The following is a 14,874-nucleotide window of genomic DNA, read 5'->3' on the forward strand; positions in this document are numbered from 1 at the left end:
TATTCGGTCACTCGGTATTGTTTACGGCCAATCCAGTCCAGGGATATTCCATCTCGTATATATACACACATCGACTGTCATTTAGTCATTCAGTACCGTATAAGGCTAATCTATCCCTGGGGTAATGTATCCCCATATGTAAATAATTCGGACAAGATCCACGTCCAAGGAAAATTCATCACAATATAAATAAGTAAGGCAAGTCCATGCCCTGGGAAGTCCATCCCGAATATATAATCATCTACGCTCACTAGGGGTGTGTACAGACTCCGGAGGGGCTCCTTCAGCCAAGCGTAATATAAAGTCAATATGGCCTACTGCAGGCGGGCAGTCCCGATCCGTATAATAATAAAGCCTATAAGGCCTGCTGCAGGCGGGCAGCCCCGATCCATAAAATAGTAAAGCCTATAAGGCCTGCTACAGGCGGGCAGCCCCGATCCATAGAATAAAATAGCCAATAAGGCCTGCTGCGGGCGGGCAGTCCCGATTTGTATAATAATAAATCATATAAGGCTTGCTGCAGGCGGGAAACCCCGATCCATTAAATAGTAAAGCTTTATAAGGTCTGCTGTAGTCGGGAATCCCCAATCCATATAATAATAAAGCCTATAAGGCCTGCTGCAGGTGGGCTGCCCCGATTCATATAATAATAAAGCCAATCAGGCCTGCTGCAGGCAGGCAATCCCGATCCATATAATAATAAAGCCTATAAGACATACTTCGGTGTGCAGTCCGATCCCATAATAATAATAATAATAATAATAATAATAATAATAATAATAATAATAATAATAATAATAATAATAATAATAATAATAATAATAATAATAATAATAATAATAATAATAATAATAATAATAATAATAATAATAATAATAATAATAGCCCTTAGCAAAATGTCATTCGCCTCCGATTCCATACATATCCTCACAATGGATGAGTATGACTGATTATCAAATGTATATTTTAAAATAATTAATTTAACAGCAACACGACCCCATGGGTCTCAAAATATCAGCATGTAGCCTAAACATGATCTTTAATAAGAGCCTCCGCTCAATTTATCTAACACGTGGGAAATGTTCATATAATAACATGATTCTTTAATTTTTCAACTCCATATAATTTATTCAAGTCACAATTTCAATGGTGCACATCCACACGCTCGTCAACTATCGTGTGCGTCACTTCCAAATAATTATATAACATCAATTCGGGGATTCATACCCTCAGAACCAAGTTTAGAAGTGTTACTTACCTCAAATCGTGTAATTTCTCACTATGTTATGCCCTTTCTTCGAGAATTGGTCTCTGAAAGCCTCGTATCTAGTCACAATTAATTTGATTCAATCCACACAATTATAGGAATTAATTCCATATCAAAATACTAATATTTTCCTACAAAATCCGAAATTACACTCAAAAATCGCCCGTGGGGCCCACGTCTTGGAACCTGACAAAAGTTACAAAATCAGTCAACCCATTCAATTACGAGCTCAATCATACTAATTTCACTCAAATCCTACTCAGAATCGGTATTCAAATCCCAAAAATTCCTTTTATGAAATTTCTACAATTTTTCCCAAATTTTCATCTCAAAATACTGATTAAATTATGAAAATAATGATATATTCATGTATGTTAACCAAATCTGAGTTAGAATCACTTACCCCGATGAATTTCTTAAAAAACTCACGAAATATCGTCACAAACCGAGCTCTCTAGGTCCTAAAAATGAAATAATACCCCAGGCCTCGGTTATATAGTACACCCTCTGACCTCCCAATGTGCGGTCCGCACATTTCCAAATGCGGTCGCACATTTCCAAGTTCTGTGGTCGCACAAAAAATTGTGCGGCCGTACTTCACAACCTCTCCACTACTAGGCTTAGGTAAATTGGCCATAACTTTCTATACAGATGTCCAAATGATGATTTCTTTACTTCCCTGGAAACTAGACACGAAGGGCTACAATTTTCAATATAATCATCTCCAAATTCATTGTGGATGAAAAGATATAAGCTTCCAAATTCGTACCAGTGAACCTGCAGAATACCCTAAAGTGCGGCCGCAGACAAAATTGTGTTGTCCGCATTTTTCCTCTGCGGTCCGCATATTTTCATCTGCTGCAGCACTTTTTCATCTGCTACAGCACTCAAAAATGTTCCTCAATACACAAAATTGTGTGGTCCGCACTTCCAACATTCCAAAACAACATCAGAGTGCCGAAATGCCCAGACTCGCTCAAAACTCAACCCGAAACTCACCCGAGGCCCCCGAGACCTCAACCAAAGATACCATCAAGTCCCAAAACACCATACGAATTTGGGCGAACCCTCAAATCACCTCAAACAACATCAAAAACATGAATTCCCCACGGATTCAAGCCTAATGAACTTTGAAATTTATAACTTCTACAAACGACATCAAAACCTATCAAATCACGTCCGATTGACCTCAAATTTTACACACAAGTCATAAATGACACAACGGAACTATAAAAATTTTCAGAACTAAATTCCGACTCCGATATCAAAAAGTCAACTCCCCGGTCAAACTTCTAAACTTAAATTTTCTATTTTCGCCATTTCAAGCCTAATTTAGCTACGGGCCTCAAAATAAATATCCAGACACACTCCTAAGTTCGAAATCACCATACGGAGCTATTAGAACTATCAAAATTTCATTTCGGGATCGTTTACACATAAGTCGACATCCGGTCACTATTTTAACTTAAGATTTAAACCTTGGAACTAAGTGTTCCAATTCATTCCAAAACCTCACCGGACCCGAACCAATCACCCCGACGAGTCACATATAACAACCCTAAAGCATAAATCGAGCAATAAGTGTGGAAACATGGTTATAATACTCAAAATGAATGGCCGGATCGTTAGAAACTGCAAGTTGATAACAAACATACATGTGACCATACAATAGATGCATCTATTAAAATCATATAATAGTAAACGGTCCACATGGAAGATGACTGGGCCCATATATATATATCACCTTTCATTCGTTCCAGAAATCAAGTGATTCAATTCCCAACCTTAACTGGTATATCATGAGAATAAGCAGCACAAGAGAATTCTTAAAGAATCTTCTACTTCTTCAATATATGCCAGCGTGAATTTTCAATTAATTTTCACATCATATTCGCTTCACTGAATGGAGCATATCAAGTAGGACGGGCTTCATAATATTTTTCATCCAAAGCTCATTGTTCGCCTCAATCATCATTATATAATCAATATAGTGCATTGGGATTCAAACCCAAACCTTATCCATATAAAGATATGTTACGCCATAATGAGTTGAGACTCAAACCCAACTCTTATCATCATGGTGCACCAGGACTCAAAAATGATATCTTACCGTCATGGTGCGTTGGAGCTTGAACTCACCGTCTTACTCTTAACCAATGTCATAATAGACCAAAATGCACTATGACTCACCCTTGAGCCTTTAAAAAGAACTATCACTTTGATTGATCCATAATGATGTAGATGTAGATCTCTACACGATCTTGTGTCCTAATACCCTTGATTTTATTTACAATGATGTAAATATATAGTAATTTACATGCACTTGATTATTATTAATAAGAATATGCAACAACTATATAACATAAGAATTTCACTAATGAAAGAAAGGTTCCTTGGTTGCTTACTTATAAAGAATAAACTTAGAATATAGTCAAATGTATACAACAAGGGCAGAATTAAAAATGTGCATGTAAACTCTTATTTCTAAGATTGATTTGAGAATAAATGAGCAGAATTCAATCCTAACCAATACTTTCATTTTTATTTTGTCAGATCTCTCCTTCTTAATCATTAATTACCAAATTTAAAGACATGTTAGTAGGAGGCTTAGTTAAATATACTTGCAACATATCTTAAGCTTGAAATTATAACTAAAGAGAAAAATTCTTCATGTGTTTTTGTTAATTATTTCTAGTGAAATTTGTGTTTAGAATGCTAAAATATAGCTTCAAATATGATGATGTCGCACTACACAATTTTGAAAATATTAACCACAGTACGTACTATTAAATATATATATATATATATATATATATATATAAATATATTTCAAACTAAAATAGAAAAACATGCGATACCATTTCCTTAGGTGTCTCGGCAAGATCTTATGAACGAAATTCAAAATTAATTTACTTGCCTTCCTTAATAGATTGGCTATTCATGCAATGACAACGACCGCAGGCATCAATTAGTAAAAGAAAGTATCTATTTACTTTTTCTTTTCCTTGGATGTGAAAAGCGCTCACAGTTGCGACTAAAGTTATGTTAAAGTATACTAGAAATTGGTGAGTTAGAAATATTTAGGTTTTACAAAACTAATCCAAAACATGTTATGAATACATAACCAATCTAAAACTTGTTATAAATACATAACCAATCGAAAATCTGTTATGGAAGACATCCATCGTTGCAAGTAGATTCATCCACTTGCAGGATTTATAACACAAGACAATTTTTTGGTTTCTCATTATATGTCCGGTACTCGTATTGGCCAATTAATTTGAATTCGCTGCTCAAGCCCAATTAAATGGGGAAGCGCTCCCTACTGTAATTTTTTCCATTACTATGGCTGAAATACGAGACTTTTGGTGGTCAAGACAGAGTTACTACTGTGAAAAGGATGAAATACTTCTTTTGAAAAAAGAATTATTAACTTATTACTTTCTCGAAACTAGAAAGTAATAAGTTTGTTGGAATTAATAACTAAAAAGAGTTCTCGGCAAGTATGTTATAATTACTAGCTTAGTTTCTTTGATTTTGAGACTAAAGCAGAGACGGATCTATGATTTGAAGTTTATAGGTTTTTATTGTAATCTTAAATTAATATGCAATAATATCTGGGTTTATAATTAGATATTTATAAATATTTAGTGAATTTCTTAATATAAATACAGGGTCTACGCAAAGTTACTGAGTTTTCGATAACCCGTAGTCAATGCTCTAGATCCGCCCCTACTCGCTATAAGTGAATATATACATCTATTTGGGGGATGCAAAAATTATTTTGTAACATAACTTAATTCTTTATTGAGAAGAAATATATTATTTGTTAAAAGAAAAAAAATCTATTTAGTTCTTTGAATTTTCTTAAGGTATAATGAAAATAGCACTTGGAATGTGATCCATCACTAAAATGATGTATAAATATCTCACTTAATTGATTGTCCACTAACCACATAGATGTAAGGTAATTGATACTTTCTTTTTTTCAAAGTCAAATTACCAAAACAAGAGTAATCTTAAACTCGAATGGTGTAATTTCAAGATTTTTACTAAACCTATTGGTTAATATTCACCTTAAAATTAATGTTTTGTATAAGGTAAAATCGGTTCATATTAAATACTCGTACAATAGAGTGACACGTGAAATCGGAGACAGACGGAAAGCGAGACATGTGAAAATCAAAACCGGGGGCAGCAACTTCGGTTGGCACTAGGAAAGCCCTCAAAAGGAATATTGATAATGAAGACAACCGAATGCCTGTCACCCGATAGCATTCAGTGGAGAATATTCTGCAGTATTAAATACATAATTTGTTATAGAGAATTTTGGCATTCATAGTCCGCCGTTACATATTCTTTAATGGCCCCCATAATTATTATTAAAGAAGGGCTTGATCCTAGGGCCTTGTTCCCTAGGTGCAACTATAAATAATTTTTTCACTAGCCATTGTAGGGGAGACAAATTTTTTGACAAACTTATACTATATACTATTCAAAAGCTCGATAACATTTCATTTCTTGTTTATTAATATTCGTATTGCTACCTTCGGAAGCTCTGCTCCCGGGACCAAGCTATTTGCTGTCTTATATCGTTTCCAACGCTAAGTCTTGCATTTTATTTAATTTATTTATCATTTTGGGATCAAATCGATTCGCTTGTCTAAAAATCACGTTATAAATTCAACTGTACCGTTTTACGGGTAAACAGTTCGGTGCCCATCGTGGGGCTTAGATAGTTGCGTAATCGAGTTGTTCCTTGCATCTATCACTAAACTATTTAATTCTTTGTTTCTTAGCAAAAAATCATAAAACAAATGGCAGATAACAATGTCAATATCACACACAATGTTGAGGCCCAAGAAAATAAGCCTCAGCAAGAAGATTCGATCAGCGATACTCGCAACGAGGAGGATGAAGCCACGCCAGTCCAAGGCAGGCAATATCCATGACATGTTCAGGAGATAACTCTTGATGATGCTGAAGACGAGCACGTTACGAAAACAGTGAGAATCCTGAGGGAACAACAAAAGGCTATTATGGGCCATCTATCGCGACAAGATCAGATCATGACAGAGTTGAGGCAAGCATTGTCGGGTGCTTCCAACTACGCGAATGGAAGAGGTCCAGTTCCAAACAACACAAAGGGTTGATAACAACAACCCGAGGGGTGAGGTCGGCTTCGACATGATCGGGGGGAGCGACAACAGATCTGATAACAATAAAGGGAATGATCATTTAAAATCGAACATATGCAATTTATGAGGGAAACCCGAATAAATCAAATTTTGGGCGCACCGCTAGTGTTGAAAGGACCGGACTCAAAGAAATACACCTAGTTGTTATTTTGTGATGACCCGATAGATCATCTTATATTTTAGAACCTAATTCTATGCTATGAAGCCTTAAATACCTTATCTTAACCCTCCTCGATTTGCGTGCACAGTCTAGGTATTTTTTTCAGAAAGTTTTTATGTTAAAAACTGAGAAAATATGAAATTTCTGCCTTAAAATTTATTTGAGTTGACTTCGGTCAACGTATTTATAAAGCGGACATGGATTCATATTTTGACGATTCCGGTGGGTCCGTATCATGATTTGAGACTTGGGCGTATGCCTGTAATCGAATTCGGAAGTCCCTAGCCCGAGTTATCGCACTTTGTTGAAATTTGAAAGTTAAATGCTTAATGACTTTGAAATGTTTGACCAATGTTTGACTTTTTAGATATCGGGTTCGTATTTTAGTTTCGGAACCCGGTATAGGTCTGATACTATATTTATGACTTGTCTGTCAAATTTGGTGAGAAACAGAGTTGGTTTGACGTGATTCGGACGTCCGGTTGTTAATATAGCAATTCTAAAGCTTCTTGAAACTTTCATTTGATTTTGGTGTCCGATTCATAGTTCTAGGTGTTATTTTGGCGATTTGATCATGCGAGCAAGTTCGTATGATATTTTTAGACTTGTGTGCATATTTGGTTTAGATCCCCGATAGTTCAGGTGAGTTTCGGATAGGCAATGGAGTGGAATTTAACTTAGAACATTGTGGTGTGCTTCAGTTTTTGGTGCAGGCCTCAGACCTCGCAATTGCGAGGTCAGGCTTCGCATTTGCGACCTCTGATGGGTTCGCATTTGTGAGCAACTCATCGCATTTGCGAAGAGTAGCTGGGGCATCTCAAGTTTGCATTTGCGAACAAAACTTCGCATTTGCGAAGTGGGTCAAGGGGGTACAGTGATCGCAATTGCGATCAAACGGCCGCAATTTTGGAAGGTCGAAGTTCGCATTTGCGAACAAACCATCGCAAATGCGATGTTAGGAGATATGGGGGAGTCTTCGCTTTTGTGAAGCAATTCTTGCATTTGCAGAGTTCGCAATTGCGAACAGCAGGTCGCAAATGCGACATCTGCAACTGATCAAAATGGGACTTAGACGGGATTTTTGTTCATTCTTTTAAATTTTCAAAACAAGAAAGCCTAGAGGCAATTTTTCAAAGGACCTTTCTTCCCTAAATTATTGGTAAGTGATTCTAAACTAGTTTCTTTCAATCATTCACTATATTTCCTAAGATTTCAACCAAAAATCTTGTGTTTTCACGGTGGAAATTGGGGGTTTTGGGTAGAATTAGGGATTTTTGTAAAATGAGAATTTAGACCTCAAATTGAGGTCGGATTCCAAATCAAATTACATTATATGGCTCAGGGGTGAATAGGTAATCGGGTTTTGGTCCGAATTTCGAGTTTGGACCAAGCGGGCCCGAGAGTTGCCTTTTGTTGACGTTTTCAATAATGACCTAAATTGAATTCTTTGCAATCGTGGGTAGTTCCTAAGGCTCAATTTGAATCATTTGGTTGGTAATTTGCTAGATTCTATTGGTTCGAAGGCTTGTTTGAAAGGCAAAGCTGTGATTGAGCTTTGAGTGGTCTTTTGGAGCGAGGTAAGTGTCGTGGTTAACCATGACTTGAGGGAGTAGAACTTGTTTGTCTATTTACTACATGTTTGGATGTTGGGTACAATGTATATATGAGGTGACGAGTACTTATGCGTTATTGTCGGATTAAAGCATGCGGGTGGGGACTTGTTCCTTATAGTTTATTGATTACTTTGATCTTGTTATCCATGCTTAAACTAGTTACTTACTAAATTGATCGTTCTTATCGTATTTTCGGGCTTTTGTGATAATTGAGTATTGATTCCAAAGTTGAGATTGGTATTGTGGAACCATTGTTGAAGTAAGGCTTGTTCTTGTTGATTCTATCTCCCTGCTATTACTTGTTCATTGTTAGGTGGTAAGGGAGAGTGTTAATGCACGAAGGGTGATGTCGTGCCATATTGTGAGTGTTAATGCACGAAGGGTGATGCCGTGCCATATTATGAGTGTTAATGCATGAAGGGTGATGTTGTGCCATATTGTGAGTATTAATGCACGAAGGGTGATGCCGTGCCATGTTATGAGAGTTAATGCATAAAGGGTGATGCTATATCGTATCTATTAATTTATGTTGAGAGTGAGAGTAAAAGTACGAAGGGTGATATTAATTTGGTTTAGAGCCCCGGGGGCTCGGGTGAGTTTCGCATAGGCAACCGAGTGGAATTTGACTTTGAACATTGCTGGTGTGCTTCAATTTTTGGTGCAAGCCTCAGACCTCTCAATTGCGAGGTCAGGCTTTGCATTTGCAACCTCTGATGGGTTCGCATTTACGAAGAGTAGCTGGGGTACCTCAAGTTTGCATTTGCGAAGTGGGTCAAGGGGGTACAGTGATCGCAATTGCGATCAAACGGTCGCAATTTCAGAAGGTCAAAGTTCGCATTTGCAAACAAACCATCGCAAATGCGATGTTAGCAGAGATAAGGGGATTCTTCGCATTTACGAAGCAATTCTCGCATTTGTAGGGTTCGCATTTCTGAACCCCAGGTTACAAATGCGACATTTGCAACTGATCAAAATGGGACTTAGACGGGATTTTGGTTCATTCTCTCAAATTTTCAAAATAAGAAACTCTAGAGGCGATTTTTCAAAAGGACCTTTCTTCCCCAAATCATTGGTAAGTGATTCTAAACTAGTTTCTTTCAATCTTTCACTACATTTCCTGAGATTTCAACCTAAAATCTTGTGTTTTCATGGTGAAAATTGGGGGTTTTGGGTAGAATTATGGAATTTTGTAAAATGGGGATTTAAACATCAAATTGAGGTTGGATGTCAAAACAAATTACATAACCGAGCTCGGGAGTGAATGGGTAATCGGATTTTGGTCCAAATTTTGAGTTTGGACCAAGCGGGCCCGGGAGTTGACTTTTATTGACTTTTTCAATAATGACCTAAATTGAATTCTTTGCAATCGTGGGTAGTTCCTAAGGCTTAATTTGAATCATTTGGTTGGTAATTTTCTAGATTCTATTAGTTCAGAGGCTTGTTTGAAAGGCAGAGCTGTGATTGAGCTTTGAGTGGACTTCTGGAATGAGGTAAGTGTCGTGGTTAACTTTGACTTGAGGGATTATGACTCATTTGTCTATTTGCTACATATTTAGATGTTGGGTACAACGTATATGTGAGGTGAAGAGTACTTATGCATTGTTGTCGGGTTAAAGCATGTGGGTGGGGACTTGTTCCTTGTAGTTAATTGATTACTTTGATCTTGTTATCCATGCTTAGACTAGTTACTTACTAAATTGATCGTTCGTATCGTATTTACGGGCTTTTGTGATAATTGAGTATTAATTCCAAGTTAAGATTGGTATTGTGGAACCATTGTTGAAGTAAGGCTTGTTCTTGTTGATTCTATTTCCCTGCTATTACTTGTTCATTGTTAGGTGGTAAGGGAGAGTGTTAATGCACGAAGGGTGATGCCGTGTCATATTGTGAGTGTTAATGCACGAAGGGCATCTCAAGTTTGCATTTGCGAACAAAACTTCGCATTTGCGAAGTGGGTCAAGGGGGTACAGTGATCGCAATTGCGATCAAACGGCCGCAATTTTGGAAGGTCGAAGTTCGCATTTGCGAACAAACCATCGCAAATGCGATGTTAGGAGATATGGGGGAGTCTTCGCTTTTGTGAAGCAATTCTTGCATTTGCAGAGTTCGCAATTGCGAACAGCAGGTCGCAAATGCGACATCTGCAATTGTTCAAAATGGGACTTAGACGGGATTTTTGTTCATTCTCTCAAATTTTCAAAACAAGAAAGCCTAGAGGCAATTTTTCAAAGGACCTTTCTTCCCTAAATCATTGGTAAGTGATTCTAAACTAGTTTCTTTCAATCATTTACTACATTTCCTAAGATTTCAACCAAAAATCTTGTGTTTTCACGGTGGAAATTGGGGATTTTGGGTAGAATTAGGGATTTTTATAAAATGGGAATTTAGACCTCAATTTGAGGTCGGATTCCAAATCAAATTACATTATCTGGTTCAGGGGTGAATAGGTAATCGGGTTTTGGTCCGAATTTCGAGTTTGGACCAAGCGGGCCCGAGAGTTGCCTTTTGTTGACGTTTTCAATAATGAACTAAATTGAATTCTTTGCAATCGTGGGTAGTTCCTAAGGCTCAATTTGAATCATTTGGTTGATAATTTGCTAGATTCTATTGGTTCGGAGGCTTGTTTGAAAGGCAAAGCTGTGATTGAGCTTTGAGTGGACTTTTGTAGCGAGGTAAGTGTCGTGGTTAACCTTGACTTGAGGGAGTAGAACTTGTTTGTCTATTTGCTACATGTTTAGATGTTGGGTACAATGTATATATGAGGTGACGAGTACTTATGCATTATTGTCGGGTTAAAGCATGCGGGTGGGGACTTGTTCCTTATAGTTTATTGATTACTTTGATCTTGTTATCCATGCTTAAACTAGTTACTTACTAAATTGATCGTTCTTATCATATTTACGGGCTTTTGTGATAATTGAATATTGATTCCAAAGTTGAGATTGGTATTGTGGAACCATTATTGAAGTAAGGCTTGTTCTTGTTGATTCTATCTCCCTGCTATTACTTGTTCATTATTAGGTGGTAAGGGAGAGTGTTAATGCACGAAGGGTGATGTCGTGCCATATTGTGAGTGTTAATGCACGAAGGGTGATGCCGTGCTATATTGTGAGTGTTAATGCATGAAGGGTGATGTTGTGCCATATTGTGAGTGTTAATGCACGAAGGGTGATGCCGTGCCATATTATGAGAGTTAATGCATGAAGGGTGATGCTATATCGTATCTATTAATTTATATTGAGAGTGAGAGTAAAAGTACGAAGGGTGATGTTGTGCAGTATCATTGTTTCATTGTGAGGTTGAGAGTAAAAGCATGAAGGGTGATGTCGTGCAATTTTCTTTATTGTGTTTAATTGTTTTCACTGGTTAAAGGCATATTGACTATTCTGGTTATCATTTCCATTGTATTTCTCGTATCTTGCATCCCCTTTAGCATGTCCCCCTCCCAATAGTACATGTTTAGCTGTTATTGTTGTTTTCTTGTACATATATTGTTATATGCACAGGTTTATTATGTGGGTGCCTTGTCATAGCCTCGTCACTACTTCGTCAAGGTTAGGCTCGACACTTACGAGTACATGGGATCGGTTGTACTCATACTACACTCTGCACTTCTTGTGCAGATTCTGGTACCGGTCCTAACTGATCGTGAGGCTTAGTAGCTTGGACTTGCTTATTGGAGACTCAAGGTAGATCTGCTAGTGTCCGCAGACCTTGGAGTCCCCTTCTATCTCCCCTATTTTACTATTTCTTTTCATTCAGAACAATTGTATTTCTTTCATACTCTGTTTATAAAAAATCTTAGAAGCTCGTGAGTGTGACTCCATATCCGTATTGTATCAAATATTATGGGCATATATGCTATTCCGCACTCGGTTTTCTTTCATTTTGGCTTAATTGACTTTATTTGTTGAAACTGAATAACAATTGACTTAACGATTCTCTAACGTTGGCTTGCCTAGTAAGTGAAATATTAGGCGCCATCACGGTCCAGTAGGTGTGAATTCCGGGTCGTGACAAGTTGGTATCAGAGCGCTGGGTTGCCTAGGTCTCACAAGTCATGAGCAGGCTTAGTAGAGTCTGGATGATCGGTACGGAGACGTTTGTACTTATCTTCCAGAGGCTATGATGTTTAGGAATAAATTTCACTTATATTATTCTCTGTCATGCGATTTTGTTCTCTCATTGCTAATTGAACTCTTCTACTCTTGTTCTCTTGCAGATGGCGAGAACACGAACTGCATCTTCAGCTGAGCAGCAACCAGAGTCCTTAGTGGCAGCTCCTACGAGGGGCAGATGTCGAGGCTGAGGCCGTGCCCAAGGCAGAGCTCAACCCAGAACTCGAGCAGCAGCACCAACAGTGGAGCCTCAGGTAGAGTTTGATGAGGGGGTTCCAGCCTAGACTTTTCCTGTCAGACCAGCTCAGGTCCCGGAAGGGTTCATCGCCACCCCAGTACTTCAGGAAGCTTTGGTCCGTTTGGTGGGCCTTATGGAGAGTATGGCCCAGTCCGGTACATTTCCCATGGCACCAGCCGTCTCTCAGGATGGGGGAGGAGCACAAACTCCTATTACTCCCGCTACGGAGTAGATAACTCCCCAGTATCAGGCTCCAGAAGCCTCGCCAGTTGGGGTAGTTCAGCCGGTTGTTGCGGCACAGGCTGGTGACGGACCAGCTTTGTCTTCTGAGGGCTTATTGAGGTTGGACAAGTTCACCAAGCTCTTTCTAGTTCACTTCAGTGGTGCAACTTCTGAGGACCCACAGGATTATCTAGATCGCTGCCATGAGGTTCTGCGGAACATGGGGATAGTTGAGACCAATGGGGTCGATTTTGCTGTGTTTTAGATGACGGGTTCTGCCAAGCGATGGTGGAAGGATTTTGTATTGACCAGACCAGCTGGGTCGCCTGCTCTTACTTGGGACCAATTCTCTCAGATATTTCATGAGAAGTTCCTTCCTGTCACACTGAGAGAGGAGTATCGCAGGCAGTTCGAGCGTCTCCAACAGGGCAGTATGTTCGTCACTTAGTATGAGACTTGTTTTGTAGATTTGGGCCGTCATGCTATTCTTCTGCTTCCTACCGAGAGAGAGAGAGAGAGAGAGGGTGAAGAGGTTTATTGAGGGACTCACTCACCCTATCAGGCTACAGATAGCCAAGGAGACTGGAGGTGAAATTTCCTTTCAGGCAGATGCTAATGTTGCGAGGAGGATCGATATGGTTCTTGCACAGGAGAGAGGACAGGGGTCTGATAAGAGGCCTCGTCAGTTTGGTGGGTTCAGTGGTGCCTCGTCTGGAGGAAGGAGTAATTTTGGTATAGGCCATCCTCCTAGGCCGTTTCATTCAACACTCCAGGCATCCCACGGTGCTTCAGGTGGACGTGGCCCTCATATGCCTTATTCTGACTAGCTAGCCTACAGTGCACCACCAGCTCCTATTAGTGCACCTCCGCTCTAGAGTTTTCAGGGTGGTTACTCAGGTCGACAAGGTCAGTTTCAGGGTTAGCAATCACAGCAGCCGAGGTCCTGTTATACTTGTGGTGATCTAAGGCACATTGCTAGATTTTGCTCTCAAGCATCGAGCGGTTCACAGCATCAGGGTTCTCGTGCCATAGTCCCAGCACCGGGTGCTCCACCGCCCGCTCAGCCAGCTAGAGGTAGAGGTCAGTCCATTAGAGGTGGAGGTCAGGCCGCTAGAGGTGGAGGCCAGCTAGCTAGGCCCCGTCCTAGAGATGTAGTTCAGAGTGGTGGGGCCCAGCCCCGATGCTGTGCTTTTCCAGCCAGGCTTGAGGTTGAGTCATCTGACGATGTTATCACAGGCACTGTTTCAGTTTGCAATAGAGATTCTTCTGTTTTATTTGATCCGAGTTCTACTTATTCCTACGTGTCATCCTATTTTGCTTCATATTTGATTGTGCCTCGTGATTATTTGAGTGCTCTTATGTATGTGTCCACACCTGTGGGAGATGTTATCGTTGTAGATCGTGTTTATTGTTCGTGTGTGGTTACCATTGGGAGTCTTGATACCAGCTTAGATCTTCTACTTCTCGATATGGTAGACTTTGATGTTATCTTGGTTATGGATTGGTTGTCACCCTATCATGCCATATTGGATTCTCATGCCAAGACGGTGACCTTAGCCTTGCCGAGATTGCCTCAATTAGAGTAGAGATGGACTCCTATCCATTCTACCAGTAGGGTTATCTCTTACATGAAGGCTCGGCGTACGGTCGAGAAGGGGTGTCTAGCTTATTTGGCTTATGTCCGCCATTCTAGTGCAGAGGTTCCTTCTATGGATTCAGTACCGGTTGTCCGTGAGTTTCCAGAGGTGTTTCCTGCAGACCGATGCCACCCGACAGGGATATTGACTTCTGTGTTGATTTGGCTCAGAGCACTCATCCCATTTCTATTTCACCATACCGTATGGCCTCGCTATAGTTGAAAGAGTTTATGGAGAAGTTGCAAGATTTGCATGATAAGGGCTTCATTAGACCTATTGTCTTGCCCTGGGGTGCGCCCGTGTTGTTTGTGAAGAAGAAAGATGGATCGATGAGGATGTGCATAAATTACCGGTAATTGAACAAAGTCACTATCAAGAACAAGTATCCATTGCCGAGGATTGATGACTTATTTGATTAGCT

The sequence above is a fragment of the Nicotiana tabacum genome, chromosome 13, assembly GCF_000715075.1.
Source record: "Nicotiana tabacum cultivar K326 chromosome 13, ASM71507v2, whole genome shotgun sequence".
NCBI lineage: Eukaryota > Viridiplantae > Streptophyta > Magnoliopsida > Solanales > Solanaceae > Nicotiana > Nicotiana tabacum.